Source organism: Girardinichthys multiradiatus, chromosome 11, assembly GCF_021462225.1.
Source record: "Girardinichthys multiradiatus isolate DD_20200921_A chromosome 11, DD_fGirMul_XY1, whole genome shotgun sequence".
In the NCBI taxonomy this organism is placed as follows: Eukaryota; Metazoa; Chordata; class Actinopteri; order Cyprinodontiformes; family Goodeidae; genus Girardinichthys; species Girardinichthys multiradiatus.
This window is the reverse complement of record NC_061804.1, coordinates 45317841-45324381: the sequence shown is the minus strand read 5'-3', so window position 1 is coordinate 45324381 and position 6541 is coordinate 45317841. Positions and strand designations below refer to the sequence as shown.

At 41.8% G+C, this 6541-nt stretch overlaps 1 long non-coding RNA gene across 1 annotated transcript; it reads left to right on the top strand.

Moving 5' to 3' along the window:
* The first annotated feature begins 646 nt into the window (after positions 1-646).
* Positions 647-1899, top strand: LOC124875983. Its single transcript, XR_007040177.1, has 3 exons — positions 647-1308; positions 1415-1457; positions 1868-1899. It is a non-coding gene; the product is annotated as an uncharacterized LOC124875983 (long non-coding RNA).
* Positions 1900-6541: the final 4642 nt, after the last annotated feature.

Sequence of the window (6541 nt, the reverse complement as noted above, 5' to 3'; positions counted from 1 at the left end):
CCTCTCCGATCGTGGACCCCAATTCATCTCGCAAGTGTGGAAACAGTTCCGTGCAGCGCTGGAAGCCAAGGTATCACTCTCGTCAGGTTATCACACATAATCCAATGGTCAAACCGAGTGTATGAACCAAGAACCTTGGGTGGAATACGTCCACAATGCACACGTTTCATCTGCCACGGGGTTCTCCCCGTTTGAGATCTCTCTCGGTTACCAGCCCCCTCTGTTCCCAGCCAATGAAAAAGATATTGCCATCACCTCAGTCAACCATCATATCCGCTGCTGTAAACATGTCTGGAAGTCAACTATCCAAGCACTCCATCGCACCGCTCAGCAAAATAAAGTATTCGCCGACAGAAAACAATCTCCTACTGCCCATAATCAACCCAGACAAAAGGTTTGGTTGTCCTCCAGAGACATACCCCTTAAATCCATGTTCAGAAAGCTGTCACCCAGATTCATAGGTCCCTATGAGATCGAGTCCATAATCAGCCCAACCTCAGTCCGTCTCCATCTCCCTGCCAACCTTCGCATACATCCTACCTTTCATGTCTCCCAATTTAAGCCTGTACTTACTAACACTTTGTGCCCTCCAGCCAAGCGCCCTCCACCCGCCCGGGACTTCCAGAGACATCCCGTCTACTCGGTCCGACGGATCGTGGACTCCCGTCAGCAGGGTAGGGGCTGGCCGTACCTTGTCGATTGGGAGGGCTACGGCCTGGAGGACTGTACTTGGGTCCCCGGGTTGTTTATTTGTGACCCCTAATTGATCTCTGATTATATTGTCTCCTTGCCTTTTTCCTCTTCTCGGCTGCCAGGTGGCAACCGTTGAGGGAGGGATGATGTCGGAGTCTGGGAGTTTTCATGTATTGTTTTGCCTGCTGCTAACACTTACTCACCACTAGATGCTACCAAGATCTTCCAGTGTTGAGGGTAGCAGGTGTTCCTCATTCTCATCAGCCTGAAGGAGTATAAGAAGGTGGAGCTGTCAGCACTCCAGTGCCTGAGTGTCAGCCTTTGGGCTAACGTCATCTGACCAAGCTCTATGCTCTGTGTTCTTGAAAAAGTTCATAGTTATTTACCTCTTCGTGTGCTTCTTCCTAGGTGACGTTCAAGTCCAAGCCTCAAAGCTCCAGCAACCTTCAGCCCTGGCTCAAAGTCTCTGCTTTGGATCCTGCCTTAGTCAGAGTTTCCAAACCTACAAGAAACCTACCTGGCTCAAGTACTAGCTGACAGCTCAAAGCCTTCGTCCTTCAGTAAGCGAACCCTCCAACCATTACCTTCACATACAGCTTCCGGAAATTTCCCCAGGTAACAAAACATGAAAATCAAGAACTCTTCTGAACTTTCTCCTGAGAACTCACCACCTCCTTGGACTGACTCGCAGACTCAGCAGCTTCATTAATTGTTCTCCCAGGCTCCACATCATTCTCCCTCGATCAAACTCAACTCCATCTCCAGTAAGCAAAAAACTAAAGTAATTATATCTATTGCTTCCCATCCGTTCTTCTAAGTAACGCACCCCTTCATCTCTCCCATACAGTTTGGTGTTTCCAGTCCTAGTTCCAGTTCCATTACTCACTTCTGTAAAATTAAACTTTTTAAACTTTTCTCCTGCCTTCTGAGTGTCTTTCTGCATGCGGGTCAAACCCATTAAGAAAACGATGACACTACTATGTGCCCTCTTTCATACTCTGGACTTGAAAACTGGCTCAGAGTTCATCTGCTTAGCTGTCTTTCTCTCCTAGATGAACCCACTAAAGGTGTTATTACCATTAATGTTTCACTTTTCTTTCCTATAGAAAGTACTACTGGATTAGTGCTTTTGTGTTCATTTTTTTGTCTCTGCTCTGTTCTCTCAAACTCCCAGTCGATCGTGGCAGGTGGCTGCTCACACTGAGCCTGGTTCTGCTGGAGGTTTTTTCCTGTTAAAAGGGAGTTTTCCTTTCCACTGTCACTACATTCATGCTCAGTATGAGGGATTGCTGCAAACTCAATGCAAGTGACTGTCCACTGTCTCTACATGCTCATCCAGGTGGAGTGAATACTGCAAGTCACTGACTCGATGCAATCTGCTGGGTTTCCTTAGATAGAAAAACGTTTAACCAATTTGAATAAGAAACTGAATCTGACTGCACTGTTTGATAGTTAGGATGAATTGGAATGTATGTAGGCGACTTGAAATCTGTATTCGGTTTAATTGACTTTGTAAAGTGCCTTCACACAACATGTGTTTTGAATTGGTGCTAAATAAATAAAACTGAATTGAATTTGAAAACTGAAGTGGTTGTATTTAACGGTTAAACATGTCACCTGCATTCACTTGTTTTCCCCATTTCTTCAGCAAATGCAAAGAACAACAAATTTTCTTCCTTTCTCTCTTCTAACATTTTTCTCTCCTCCTCCTTCAATCCGCAAACTCGCCCCTTTGCCATTTTATCGTTGTTGTGTTGTCTGTCACAGGTGTGACGTAAGCTGCAGTGGACAGGACTGTCTAGGAATTAGACAGCTGAGTTTCTTGTGAAGTATAAATAGTTAGAGCCAAAACCAACTTTGGATCTAAACAAAAAAAAAAAAAACTGATTCTTGTTCTCAAGAACAAGAAGAAATTTCTTCCTTCTTGTGTAGTATGTAAAGGGCTTTACTGTCTTATGGTTCGGTGTGAGCCTACCAAACATGAGATTAGTTTTTAGTATAAACATGCGAAGTATAATAAACCATAATCACACATGTCCTCTAACAGTGATTTTGAACCATTGCCACAGCTTTTGATTTGACCCCCTCTGGCCATTGTGCTCCTTAATGTTCTTTGGAGATGCTGTTGAGTTTTCTAAGCTATTCGCCACACTCCGGTGTGCAGTGAAATCCTTGGCTTGTCATTCTCTCCGCTAACTGGGCTCAAGTTGCTGACACACGGCTGACCACCCCAATAGCTAATCAGTAAACAGCAGTCTATTCATGTTGCATGTTGACACTCTGATGGAAGCTGTTCCTGAAGCAGGTGCCGAAAAAGGCAGTACCAGGATTAAAAAACCAGTAATGGAAAAACACTTGCAAAATGGGCTGTGTGGAGTGAAGCTGACCAAAGTAGAGCCTGTGGAAAAGTTTGCTTTAGTCCTGCAGTTTGTTTTACACAGTTACGCCACTTTCTATGGGCTCTACTTTGGCTAGCTTTACTCCACTGAGCCCATTTTGCAAGCGTTTCCATTACTGATTTTTCCATTACTTATTTGGTACCTGCTCATGTGGAAGAGTGTGGCATTATTAATACTAAATTTACAATCAAACACAAATACTCAAATACACAAATCCCCCCTTAATAGGTGAAAACGTATATGCTGAGAGGCAGCTTCCTTTCACATATTGTAGAATATAAACTATCTATGTGTGGATTTTAGAATATAAAATATCTATGTGTGTAACTGGAATCTGCAAGGTCCTTAGGGAGTGAAGCATAGAAAATGCAAGGTCATGAATTGGTGAATGACAAGAGAGGAAAGGCTAGAGAGAGGGCAAGGTCGTAAATAGATGGAGGATGGGGGTGAAGGAGACAGGAGAGAATGAGTTTGCCAGAAGAAAATAACCAAAAGCACTCCTTATTTGGACCTAAGAAACGGTTATATTGTTGCTGGGAGACACCCACAGACAGAATGATTGTGTATGTGTACTGCATAGCAGCGAGGGGTATATAAAGGTATTGTGGCGCACCTCCAAAAGAGACAACACACAGACGTTTCCAGGTACCCGTGTAAATGTGAGGTCTCCTCTCTGAATTCAAATTGGTTTTAATAAATTTGTGGAAACGTACAACTGATCTCTGACTGAGGATTGCCCTTTGGGGTGCCAAATAAAAAGAGTTGATGAGAGGTGAGGAGTAATGTAAGAGTTAACTGACGGCCAGCAAAGTTTTCCTACCTCGACAATATGTACAATCTTAGCATGTATATACAAGTATTCCGAAATATATGTAAAATACTTAAAGTGAGTAAATAAAATAAATGTGATTGATTATAAAAAAATATATGAAGAAATGAAATAATTTACAGAAATAAAGCAAACAATGATGATTCAGTTAGTTTAGATCTTCGATTTTGAATTCGAAAAATTAATTAAGATCCTATTTACGTTTCTAATGCGCATATTATTTTAACTACATTAGACTAGGTAAAGTAAAACTATTTGCTAATTAGGCCAAATTCAGCTTTCTACAGTTCCCCCACAGGCCTCCTCCAGGCACCGACTCATAAATCACTCATCATGGACAAATATCCATGTCAGTCAGACCCACAAACTCTGTGTCGCTGGAGGGGACACATAGATCAGCTTAGGCTCTACCAATCGAACAACCCGCCCGTCCTAAAAGGTGGGACTAAACGTCTGAATGTCATAGTTCTGACTGCCGACTTGACCCACATGCAGATAACACTCACAATGACTGAACTTATATAGCGCTTTTCCAGTCATGCAGACCACTCAAAGCACTTTACACTAGAGCCACATTCACCCATCAAGCATCGTAACATTTTTAGAAGACAGATCCTCAAAAATATTGTATCATAATAATCAGCTTCAAAACACTCTGTCCACTGTGTGCGGTCACCATTGCATTTTTTATCTATGTCATAGAGCGTGCGGATTATCACTGCAGCAAGTGTTGTCGAAATACACCGGAGATGTGATTAAGAATGATTTAATGGTATCTAACTTTGTGAAAAAATATCAGAAATGTGTCGTTAATCAAAGTTGTACATTTTATACTCACGGAACATGCTCTTTGGAGATATTTATGGATTGTTATGGAATTTAAATTGTCTTATTTTTTTTTTTTTCTTCTTATGATTTAATATTTGTGTAATGATATCATATGTTAGTGTGTGAAGTAGAGAACAAAGTTAGACTTGAAAAATAGAATAAATAAATATTTTATTGAATAAAAGAAATAGACTACATATTTCATTTTCTTATAACGGTTTATGGTGAAAATGTAATCCATCGGGGTGGTAGTGTCGTCTTACGAAGAGACCTTTTTGATCTCCCATCAGCATTTTTTGGATCTTCCAGCTCAGATCTCGACCAGTAGGGAGAATGAGTTATCTGCCTTCTTCTTTTTCTTCTCTGCTTAACGCGGGGGGGTGTATCCCCATTTTCAATCGATGTACCCTCTGTTTTGAAACGTCTATATTCTTCACGAGCATAAGGGTTAATGACTGAAGATATAGGGATGTTTACCTCTGACAAGGTGTGTAGAAAATCAGACCATCCTCGGGTTTGTGATGCTCCAGATTTTTTAAACGGAAGCATGAGATTTTTCAACAAATCAATCATGTGGGACCCTTTTATAACCTTTCCTTTAAATACAAATTCACCTCGCGAAGTCCAACTCTCACTTCTTTCGGATAATGTCTTCAAAATGTACTCGGCATTTTTACGGTTGTGTTTAGGAAGGCTTTTCAGTACTTCCGTAAGAACCTGATCCTTAGGGGCCTCGTCCTGCCCTGGGCCTTGTTTTTGTTGGGACCGCTCATGTTCAGGAACCTCTGTGTCACGCTGCAGCGTTAAACTGACCCGCTGTTTTTCTTCTTTGACACCTTGCTTAAGTAAAGTCAGATACCTCTGGAGAAGAGCATTGTATCTCTTGATTTTTTCATAAGAAGTCAAACCCGGCTCGTTTAATATCGCTCTCATTTCAGCATCCAAATTCTCCTCCGCCGTCTGTCTGATGGACGTGTCTGACTGGGTCAGACGCTTGAATTGATGAGGTGAAATGAGAAACATCTTCTGCGATGTTCTGAGAGACATTATCTCCTGATGATTCCACCCACTAGATCACCGATCAAGGGTGCAAGAGCCGTTAAGATGGGGAGAATAAAACCACCTCGTTGCTTTTTGAGAGCCAACTGTTTAGTTTTTATCCCGGTTCTTTTATCACCCAACAATCTGATGATATTTCTTTGTTTCTTCAATTGTCGGTGTTGAGAGGGTGATAGTTTAATGTTACCTTTTAGGATATTCAGTGCAATCTCGCACAGAGCCTAAATAAAGTCGGGAGAGCAGTGTGCGAGAATATCTTTACGTTTCTGTGGACAGGCCTGGTAAAAAGCTCTGAATTAAATTCGTTTTTATACGCGCAGACATGATGACTTACTTTGTTCTGGGCACGTACACAGCAGGCCACTGCTGAGGAAGTATCCCCGTTCTCAGTCTGAAATGTTCTGGGCAGGTAGGCGTAAAATCGATGATTAAATATCCATGAGCTTCTCTCGTTGCGTCTTCAAAACTCTCCAAGAAGAGACCCTTTTGAGATGGAAACATTTGGCGGGCCAGTATATTCAGCTGGAGTTTATCTCTCGGGTTCTTAAACAACACCATATAATTACAGTTCAAACTAATAGTGCGACTGAACTTTCCCTGATGAAAAACATTCTGAGTCAACATCATAACACTCATATTACGATGGTGACGAAACTGGGTAAAGACCTTCATCACGTTTTCATCATCTGAGGCTTGAGCGATAACATCGTCTAGAATAATCAGATGATTCTGA